Source organism: Propithecus coquereli, unplaced genomic scaffold, assembly GCF_000956105.1.
Source record: "Propithecus coquereli isolate 6110/MARCELLA unplaced genomic scaffold, Pcoq_1.0 Scaffold8, whole genome shotgun sequence".
Lineage (NCBI taxonomy): Eukaryota > Metazoa > Chordata > Mammalia > Primates > Indriidae > Propithecus > Propithecus coquereli.
The window spans coordinates 2,975,546-2,987,654 of NW_012154173.1; positions in this window are offsets into that span (position 1 = coordinate 2,975,546).

Below are 12,109 nucleotides of genomic sequence, written 5' to 3' on the forward strand. Positions count from 1 at the left end.
GTCCAGTGGACCCAAACACTAATGAGACCCTTCAATGAAGTCATGGGTTGTTAAGGGATGTAGCACACAAACAACTACCTCCCAGTACAATAAAGTAAACACTAGGCTGAGAAAGCCTGTGCTCTGAAACTGATGCAGCTGGCAAGAGGCACAGCCATTTCCGTGCACAAACAAAAATGGCATCTTTTCATATAGAAAGGAGAACTGGAGCTGTTGTAAACCCTATGGTTCCTCCCTCCTCTCTGACATCAAATTAAGATATGGACTCATCACCTTGCCTTATGGTAATAGCTTCAATCACAAATTGAAACAAGACTATATATGAGAAAGCACTTGACAGAAGCTCCAGACCTGATAGCTCAGAGTGGGATCAGCTGTGGCAACCCTGAACTGAGACTAGCAAGACCCTGCTGACCCTGCTCTCTGATGGGGCTTCACTATACAGTGTCCAAGCAGTTCCCTGATCAGCATGGAGGCTGCAGTGGTGGTGGTGGTGGCTTTCCACAGCTCAAGTCACAGTGTCTGCATGGGGAGCATGGGACCCTGGGGCTCTCTCCTTCATCACTTCCCCATGTGTAGGGGTCTTCCCCAGGTACCTTTTGATCTTGTTGAGTGTTACTCTCTGTCCCCATCTCCTTCACTCTGAGTGTCTTCTGTCAGTTCTCTGATAATTTACAATGCTCTCTCCAAGAAGGTCCATCTTTAGGTGGGTATCTACTTGCAGTTTTTGATCCTCTCCCAGAGAGTGGCATGCGCAGGCTGCTTCTAGTCCACCATCTTGGCCCCCTCCATTCCATCCAATAATTTTGCCAAACATTTATAAGGGTCTAAGGAAGATGATAAAAATGAGTAAGAGACAGTTGCCAGTAGGACTAAGAGTGTTAACAGAAACACAAAAGGATGAGCTGACAAAGCATGCACACCAAAACTTTGGTGACAAGTTGGGATTTATGCCACATTGATAAACCCCTGGCTAATATGTATTAATGTTTTCCTCCTCTGAACTTCCTAAAGAGTTTTTGTCTCTATCATAGCATTTAGTATTATTTGTTTTAAGAAATTTCTTTGAGAGCATTTTTATTCTACTCGTGGGAAAATTGAGCGTCCAAGGGGTTAAAGGACTTGTTTAAAATCATTGAATCTATAAGTGATAGAGTATTAACATTATGGCAGAGTGGTTGGGAGTCAGTGTGTGATCTCAGGTGTGTTCCCTAAACTCTTTTATGCTGCAGTTTCCTTATCTGTACGAAAGGAGATATTAATAGCATGAGGATTAAGAAAAATTTAGATTACTTGACACAGTGCCCGGCATAGACTATTTAATTAATGTTAGCTCTTATTAGCCATTAGACCTATGAAACATCATTGTACTAGTCAGAACTAATAGTAGAAATATCTATCTATATCTATATTTATATCTCTATCATCTGTTTATATCTATATATAAATCTATATCAGCCATGCTCCACATAATGATGTTTTAGTCAATGATGGACCACATATATATAATGGTGGTTGTATAAGATTACAGTGGACCTGAAATGTTCCTATCACCTGGTGATGTTGTAGCCATCATAACATCATAGCGCAACACATAATTCACCTGTTTATGGTGATGCTGGTGTAAACAAACCTACTGCATTGCCAGTCATATAAAAGTGTACAGCAATGTCCTATGTTTTCACATTCACTCACCACTCACTCACTGACTAGCCCAGAGTAACTTGCAAACTCTACTCATAGTAAGTGCCCTTTGTAGATGTACTCTTTTTTTTTTTTTTACCTTTTGTATCATATTTTTACTGTGCCTTTTTAAAGTTTAGGTAGATTTATATACACAAATACTTAACATTGTGTTATAATTGCTTTACAGTCCAGTAATATGCTGTACAGGTTTGCAGCCTTGGAGTAATAGGCTATACCATATAGCCTAGGTGAGTAATAGGATATACCATTTAGGTTTGTGTAAGTACACTCTGTGCTGTTTGCACAACAACAAAATTGTTTAACAGTGCCTTTCTCAGAACGTATCCCATTGTTAAGAAATGCATGACTCTATATCTTATCTGTATCGTCTATATCTATCTCATCTATTTATCTATCTAGATTTGATATGAGGAATTGGCTCATGTGATTATGGAGGCTGAGAAGGCTCATGATCTTCCATCTGTATGATCAAACTGGAGACCCAGGAAAGCTAGTGGTGCAATTCAGTTCGAGTCCAAAGGGCCTGAGGAACCAACGGTGTAAATCCTAGTCTGAGAGTAGGAGAAGATGAGATGTCTCAGCTCCAGCAGTGAAGCAGAAAACAAAAAGAGGCAAATTCCTCTTTCCTCTACCTTTTGTTCTATTCAGGCCTGCAGGGATTTCATGATGCCGGCTCACTTTGGAAAAGGCAATCTACTTTACTAAGTTCGCCAATTCAAATGCTAATCCCTTCTGGAAACACCCTTACACACACACCCAGAAATAATGTTTATCTGAGTATCCTACGGCCTAGTCAAGCTGACACATAAAATTAACTATCCTAGCCACCCAGTCTCTAAAGGCTCTGCCAATACATTTCTTTTGATCCCAAAGACAACACTGGGGAGAGGAAGAGTGGGCATGATCGTTCTTACTTTAGAGAAGAAGAAACAGAAGCAGACATTAGTGATGTTCCCTAAACACTATATCAGACACTGAGACATGATGGAACTGAAACATGATGGAACCAAGAATCTGATGTCCTTTACTTCAAGTCCATTGCCTTTCCCATGCAATCAAGCTACCACTCGTTGTAGTATAAACAATTATGAAAATATATCTATTACTGGACTGGATTAGAATAGTTCTATACACAATTGTCTCTCTTACTAGGCATCCTGCTCTTTGAAGCTGGAGACTAGGTTTTAGTCATCTGGGGTGTTCTCATAATGTCAAGCACAGACACATGGACATATGGATATAGGTGTTCCATGAGCACTTTTTGAAAGAAACGAAGAGGCAGACAGATAGGCATGATGGATAGTGCAAGGAGGTTGCTCCAACAAAGTTCTGAAGCAAACAAATCTTTTCAATTTGCTATGGTATACTAATGGCTACTTAGAAGCTGCATTTTCTGTTTTGAGCAATACCCTCAATTCTGGACAAATTGGTTTCCCCCTAGAAGGTGACAGGGTCCCCTGTCAGCCTGAGGGAGCTGTTACTTTAAGGTTCTTCATGTTTTTTAAAAATCAGCTTTCCTCTTTTGTGGGCCTATGTGCTCTTTAAGTTGAACCCAGAAATCAGGGAGGATGGAGTCTGTGGCTTTGATATGAAATTTTCTTTGATGGTCATTGAGAAGCAGTCACTATATCATGCCATACTACTTCAAAGATTTTATTCTCTATTACTGGAGCTACACAGCCATCCCATTTTCATGCCTCAAGGCTCTGCTCTCAGGTGGCAGCAAGCCCTTACAGCAAGGTCCCTGCCTCTCTGTGGGAGCAGGATGTCGATGTTGCCAAGGCCGAAGCTCCCTCTCTCTTCCCTCCCCTTGCTCTTGAGGGCTGAATGGGCTTGGGCACACTGAGTGCTCCTTGGCTCTGTTCACCTGCAGTGAGATTGCTAATCAAATGCAGGGCAAACTGGGAAATGGTTTTCCTGGAAACAGAGAAAAAGATTTTCTTTAGTCAGTAGTGCAGAAATCATGAACTTCCAGCACTGTGATGGTTACACAGCCCCTTTTCATTCTGACGTAAATAACATTCAACTCTGGAAGCCACATGTTATGCTTTGCCAGAGTCATCTGTGAAAAGCCAGCAGAAGTAAAATCTGCACGACTATGCCACAGGGTCCTTATCCTGAAGCTTAGAATGACATCTGCAAGAGGTCTTATATGATGGTAATTTTACATCTCAATCATATGTGATTAAATTATAATGGATAGCTGGTAAAAGATCCTACCAATTTCCTCTGAAATGAGAGGGGGAGAGAAAGAGAGAGAAAGAGAGAGAGAGAGAGAGAGAGATCAAGTTCATATGTATATGTGCACCTGAGTGTTTGTATAGGAGTGTTTGTATAGTGTGGCCTTGAAAAGTGCAATTAGCATGTTGATTGTATGTGTGAGAATATACCATATTTTAACTCCCTGAGAAGCAAAGCAGTTTGTAATGGGTGATATTACCCCTCCTCCCCCGAGTAATACAAATCTTTCCTATGAGTTTTACCCAAATTGTAACAAGATATAGTAACTATGAAAAATTTCACCTTTACAAACAAAATCCAAAGAAATTGAGTTTCATTATTAGGTGCAATAGATTGTAATAAATGAAGAGACTATTTAACTTGTATGAAATTAGTGATGTTTACTATGTGTTAGGGAGATAAGTCTGTTTCCTTTGAGATGTTTAATTCCATTTGATAAATTATATGGCCTAGTAGAAAGAGCATTTGCATATTGACAACCTTGCTAATGCCTACTTCACTTAGCTGTCATGCATAATCACATGTATGAATGACTTCTTTGAATAGACCTATTTCTGAGAACATAATTATAGTATATTATATTTGTGGTAATTACCATATTCTTTGAGAGCATCTTACATAGCATATCCTTTGACTTGTTTAGTTTTAAGGCCTTTTTGTTCATGCTTTCACCTAGAAAATGATTAAACTAGGGCTTTTGTCCAAATGCAAATAGGGCTTATAGTTGATAAAAATTACTGAATCTGACCATGCAGTACTGCAGCCTGTAAGATAGTGTGATGGTTGATTGTGGGTGCTGCCTTGACAGGATTAAGAGATGCTCAGATAGCCGGTAAAGCATTATTCATTCTCAATGCTTCAGTAGGCACTGAGCCCACCCCTCTTCTGCTGAAAGGAAAACCCAGGTGGTTTTGCTTTTGATTAGACTAATTGGGCTGCCCTAGGTGTGTTTCTGAGGGTCTTTTCGGAGGAGATTGGTGTGTGGATTGAGGGTGGGTTGAGTGGGGAAGATCTACCCTCAACGTCAGTGGGCACCATTGAATCAGCGGGGGGCCCAGGCAGAACAAAAGGGCAGAGTAAAGACAAATTTGCCCTCTCTCTCACTTCTGGAGCTGAGACACCTTTCTTCTCCTGCCCTTGGACATCAGAACTCCAGGTTCTCCTGCCTTTGGACTCCTGGACTCGTACCAGCAGCCCCCGGGTTCTCAGGTCTTCAGCCTTGTACTTAAAGTTCACCATTGCCTTCTTGGTTCTGAGGCCTTTGAGTTGGCCTGAGCCATGCCACCAGCTTCCCTGGTTCTCCAGCTTGCAGATGGCCTGTCATAGGACTTCCCAGCCACCAATTCCCCTAATAGATCCCTTTTCATTTCTCTATCTATCTATATATATATATATCCTATTGCTGCTGTCTGTCTGGAGAACCCTGACTAAAACAGATGACAGTCCTCTCTTTGTCATTTTGTTCTTTCTTCCGTTCTTTATTTTCTTTCGAATATACTGATGACTGTGGATCACTTACTATAAGGAAGTTCATGGATTCTGTAGAAAAATAAATCCCAAATTATTTCAGAACAAGAAACAGGGGATGATTCCTTTCTAAAATCTCTGAGTATCTTCATTTCAGTTTTGACCTCTTGCTGCAGATCTCAGACAGCTCACAATCACGGGCTACAGTGCTGGTGAAGAACACTGTGAGGACGTGAGAGGATCCCTCTTCCCCTCTGCTTAGGAGATGGAAAACCCTAATAAAGAAGAGTGAAGAATTATAGACACGACTGTCGTGACAGCACCCAAATGTTTGGGAGCACTGTGTTTGGGGTTCTTTTTTTGAGAAAACCCTTGCTTTTTCACTCCCCCACCCTCTTCCATGTTTGGTATCTTTCTGGTTCCTGGGTTTCTCGCTTAGTTCAAAGGGACTGTCTGGCTGTGAATCTTAGACACCCCCAGCCTTTCACAAGTATCTCCTCTCATCTGCCTCATTGTTTTCTCCATTCCAGCTTGATTTATTTTTGCCACCTGGTTCTTGTCTCTGGCACCACTTGTCACTTATCTTTAGCTGCTCATGCTCGAACACATTTTGCTAGTATGATGTAATGGAAAGACCGTGAGCTTTGTGATTTAAAATCCCAGAAACCAAAGACTGGCTGTGTGACCTGGGATAATTTCTCTGGGCCTCAGTTTCATTTTCATTAACTATGAAAAGAGGGTATTAATACTTTCCTATTAGAGTACGAATGAAGGATTAAAGAGTTAATGATCTGAGAAGTGCTATCACGGTGGCTGGCACCTAGTATTTGCCCAGTGCCTATTACCTTCACTACTCTCTCCTCACTCCCACTCAGAGACATCCATGCTACAGCCCGGAATGGCCAAGACCACTGACTTTCTAGGCACTGGAGGCCCATTCCTGGCTGGTGAGACTCTATCCCTCTCCCTACCCTTACCCTGACAAATACGGGCTTGTGGATCATGACATTGTGACAAGGATGACCAGTGATGCAGTTTTCCATTTACATCCTTCAACACACTCCTCTCCTGCTACACTTCTTTCCAATACCTGTCTACTGTTATTCGTTAACTACCTATTAACAGTTATCAGTTACCTGTCCATCCTGCCTGCTGCTGTCAGTCGTGGCAGAACTCTAAAGAAGGAAAGGAAATAATCAATATAGATATTAATATAATCTGAGATTGCTTGGGACTTGCTAAAATAGTGTAAATCTTCAAAAATGGCATCATCTTAAGTTTAACAACAACACCAACAACATTGTTACAGCTTTATGTCTTACATCTTCTTTTTCCCTACTTGCAGAATTCTTGTTAATGATGCTTTTACTCTCCTGTTCTACCAAACCAGGAAGTTAGTGGTTTCCAGTTTTTTTTAATTCTTTGCAGTACCCTTTGCTGAAACCTGATAATTTTTCTTTTATGGACTTGCTTTCACCAACTTTGTTGTAAACCGTAATTTAGACTCTAGTTCTGTCATATATAGGTAATTTTGATGTTTTCCTAGTCAATGACTCAGTGATTATCATCAAAGAATGGCCCTGGCCAATCTTCCTGCCAGCAATATTTCTGTTCCTTTGGCCCTTTATCTTTTATCTTCTGTGGCTGCAGCTTTGACGATTCTAAGAAACATAGAGGCTCAGGGTGTTGGAAACAAGCTTAACCTCCTTAAATAATCAGCACATTTCTACTGCATGGTCACCTGGCCCAGCTTGAATAACATCAATTATGGTATAAACATTGAATATCAAGGTATCAACCCATTCCACATTTAGATAGCTTTAATTATTAGATAGCTATCTTTTCTGTTAACTATTGACTTGATCTTAATATTGCTCCTTGGAGTTAGATGGAGCAAATTTGGCTTCCACTTCTATTAATAAATCACTTATACTTTTCAAAGGCAGCTATATTGTATCCCTATACGCACTCTTTCCACCTCCAACACTTTATTTATCAGTATTTACATTTACTCTAGTCATCTGTAAAACCAATATTTGTTAACACATGGAGTTATTACATTTACCATAAAGTTAGGAATTTGTTTTTCTTCATGGGTATGCCAGAGAAATGACAGTCAACAAAATAATCTACATTAGATTTCATATGTTGGAAAGAAACAAATAACAACAAAAAGAAACTTGTGTTTTAAGAAATCCTATGGAACAGAATGTCTATGTGAAATGATAACTTTGCATACCAATCTATGTTGAGTTAAACGTGCAATGTTTACATTGGGAATTGCCAAGTATATATACGGATGTGGGGATGAGTGGTGTGATTTTTGAAATTACTGATATGCTTTGCCTTTTAGAGTCCATGACCCTTTCCCTAGCTAATCTGAGACAGCAATCTGCCTGAGGGAGGAGAATTTATTATAAAGAATGATGATGAGAAAGAGAAAATGACATATGACTGCTGACATGAAAAACAGAATTAAAGCAAAATAAAAGCTATAAACCAGATTATGATCTTGAAAAATGATTTTCCAAATTCCCCCTTCCCTCCTCTAACATATCAGATATTCAACCTGAAGAATCCCATAACAGGGAAGTTACCCTTCCATCCATGACAGCAGAGCCCTGTCCTGCCAGAGAGAGCGTGTAGAAGTGAAAGCAAATCCTACCTCTTTTCCACCCCTGGGGGATGACAGTGGGAAGGGGCCAGAAAGAAAGAGAAGGCAGGAGCATATTGATCAGACGTGCACCTGCACCTTTCCTCTCTGGGCTGAGGAGTGTTGAGAGATAGGTAAAGGGAAGAGGCTCTGCAAAGAGAGAACCTCCCAGACTTTTCCTGTACCAAACACACCTTCATTCCCTTCACGGTGCAGTGTTGATACCGAACCAGAGGATCCTAGTGTTAGCTTTCCTGAGCCACCCTCAGTTCCCAAGGAGTTTGAGTGCTGAGCCTTGGATTCTGCCTTGGGTTCTGCTGAGATATGGGGGGGTCTTTCCAGTAGACTAACAGGGTTTTGGAGCCACTGGGCATGAAAGTGAGATCAAATTGGCCAGGAAGTGAATTGGGCCAAGTCTGGAGAGAGAAAGAGACCAGCCATGTTCTCTATTGAGTCCAGCCATGGATGCAGCTGCCAAATGAGCAAGATAGCATCATCTAGGAGACCAGAACATCATGCTCACGGTCACTGTGTTGGCCCATTTCACACCCCTCCCCTCTCCCTACCCATGCACCCAACCTCCCTCTTTCAGAGATGAGGAGGGAGAGGCAGAGGAAATCTGAGCGACAGAGATTCCTTCCCCGCAAGAGAGACTGAACATTGCCTGAAAGGACTATTTAAGTTCTCAAATCAGACTAGGTTTAAAATGGGTTAGACGCTCATTTAAAATTTTCCTTCTAACCAGAGGATGAGGGCTCATGAGGAAAGTACAAACAAACAAACAAAAAATAGCATTCTCTCTGCACATCCAAGTTGTGTGTTAAAATTTTTGACCTTCCTTATGCATCGACTATCCCCCAAAGACTTCTAATTATATTTGAAAGGGAGAGAGAAATTGTCGCCATGATTTGTCACCTGAAGTTTACTGATGCATGAAGTTAATCTCAACTTTCTATTCATGTAATGGTTTATTTGCACACAGTGTGCTACATTAATTTTTCAGCACAGTTTTTATGTATTTTTATTAAAGTATACTTTTCCTTTGACTATTTAAAAGCCCTGTTGGTACTGCAGTAAGCAATGCATGCATGCGTTGGTTTGATTCATGTCTGCGTGTTGGCTTACTGTTTGTGTTTGTCTTCAGTGAGAGCAGGGCAGAAAGTCCTGGTTTTCCTTTGCTGTTCGTTCAATATTAATCTAGGTTTTTACATATGTCCAGGGTAAATTATTCTTTATCCTTATATGCCACAGAGCTAAGGGACCTGGTAACTTCCGTGATTTCAGTGAAGATAATTTTTAGTATATATTTGCTATGGATGGCAGAGTTGAGGTTACCAAACCATTTTCTTTTATGACACTGGTTTCATATGCTCCTTATTTTTAGAAAAACTAAGACCGGATGAGATTTATAAATTTTTTCTGAGATATTGTTTACTATTGGAATTATAATAAGTTATATCATTTATAGTTATATTGTGTGTTTATTTCTGTTTTGGAAGGCAAAGAGATTATGTTATGAGGTCAAAAACCTGTTATGGAGGATTTTTTTTTTAATTAAGAAAAAGTCAAAATATTTGTTGAGCTTTTACTTCTTACTTGGCAGTTGGCCTATTAAAATGTCTCAAGCAGTAGTGTTGTCCCATGGAAGTCCCAGTTAATGGAGCCCGTGTTGAATGAATGGGTTGATGGATAGTGTCATTTTACCAAGGAGCTCCTGAAGACATTGCCTGAACTTAGATGAATGTCTCTAAGGCAGGGTATTCTGAAATGGAGGATGGTCTGGGGAGAAACATGTTGGGAGGGCAGGATTGTCAGTGTCTCTTAAACCATAGGTGACTAACTATTCTATTTCCATGCATGGCCAAAACAGTAGTGAAGATAAAACAGAACCACAGAGAATTGAATCACTGGAACCAGGTAAGTCCTGGTTTAGCCACCTCCAGGCACTTGTGTTCCCTTGGGTATATTACATAGTCTTCCAGAGCCTGAGTTTTACTCATCTATAAATTAGGGATAACAAGGGAATGTGACCTTCCTATCTCACAGAGTTTTGTAAAGATGAATGAGGTTGTGTATGAGAAAACCTTTTGTACACTATAAAGCATGCTAAGTGTTTGTTATCATAACATCTTGTTTTCCTTTGCATAGCTTGGCTGGAGAGGAGGAGGAGTGGTGGTACTGGTCCTTGTTCAGAAGAATGGAACTTATTCTTTCTAGACCCCATCCCTGCCAGCCAAGTATCTCATGGTACTTTCCTTAACTGCTCCCTCACCTGACACTGTGTCTATACAGCACCCTCTTTCTTTCTCTTTGACTTACTGATGTTCTGGTATGTAACAAAGCATTTAGTCTGCATGGAATAAGTTAGGTGGTAACTGGGCAGATTTTCAGGATACGGAAGGCAGTACTGCTGGTAGTGATCTTCTGAGGAAGCACTGGCTGTTATGAGAGGGAAGTCCCAACAGAAGATCAATGAGAACAGCTGTTTACATCCACAATCACCTGAGTAGAGGCTGCACACACAGATCAACTTTTCTTCTACAACTTCTAGTTGTTTGAATATGTCCTTCCAAGTAGCCCTTTACTTTAGTAACTCCTTTGTCTCCCAAGCCTCTCCAGTATCTTTGTTTCCATTACTTTCCTCCAAACCCCTCCCAACCTGGGAACATTTTGGAGACTCAGAGATAAGTCTCACTTTCTCTAGTCTTCATTTTTTCAAAAATTGGCCTAGGTCTCAACTTCTCTCCACTTTCCGTTTGGAAGTCAAAGCTAAGGAAACTCATTGAGGCTTTTTGCTTTGCCATGGTTCTCTTCTGAGACAATCATGCAGAAGTAGGCTAGCTGCTTTAAAGTGGGTGGGGAGTGGGGGGAGTTCAAAGCTCAAATGAGGAATTATACTTGAGAAAATATGATAATATTAAAAAATGACACTGCCATGTACATATTTAGAATTGTTTACTGTGGCAGAATAAATTCATGTTAACCCACTCTCCTAAGTAAGAGAGCTTTATATCATGTGTGTCAGGGGTAGGATCCATCCTCTTCATTTCATCAATTTCTAAGATCTGGACTTAAATGGAAACTGCAAAAAATTGTGCCCGAAGAGAAACCATAAATTTAATGTAAAGATGCTTATTTTCAGATTAAAGAGTCTGAAAAATTTTGTTTCAAATTTTTATAATATAGCATATCTTCCCAGGCCATTCTGGGTCCAATCAGCCATGGTGTATGATGTAGGGCAGTAACACTTCTTATTTATTGACTTCTGTGGCACCGCAACACTTGTGGTTCAGTTTCGACTCTCTTGTCTTGATATGGTTCCCTGTTTTGGTTCTAGCAAAATTCATTTTACAACAATTTAAAATTTATTTTAAAACACCCTAAAAATGAAACCAATTCTCTGAAAATTTATATTGCTATTTGATTTGCAGAACTAGTTTAACATCTTGGATTTGAATTCAGCCTCTGCTCCCCCATGTTATATTAGCATTCTTCTCATTATCCATTTCACACCACAGAGGAGCGTGGGGCTGAGAATAAGAGGAGAAAAGAGATAATTAAAGCAAATTTCTCAACTATATTTAGAAATTAGGGCAAAATATGTATGAATAAAAAAGCAGGACACTGAATATTTAATGCTGGAAACTCTCAGCCTTTTGCAGTTCAGTGATTCCTACCCGTGTTAGTACTGATAAATATTGAAGGATAAACATTTTATTGAATAGCTCTAAAAATATTTCTAATCTATTTTATTATAAGTTTTATTTTCTGTAAAATAAGGCTAAATATATATCAACCTTGCAGAGACTTGAGTATCACAATGCTTTTAAAACCGAACATTCTTACACATAACCATTATTGCCTCCCTCCTGTCGCCCCCATCTTCCTACTTGTACTCGAAGTTTATTACTGTATCCTGCCCTTAGTCACTCAGGGAAGTCTTGTTCTGATGCTCTTCAAACCTCTCCCAACTTATCTTTTCTAGGAAGTCTTTTCTAGAACTCAAAGTTGCCTACATTTTCATAACCTGGTTTTCCATTG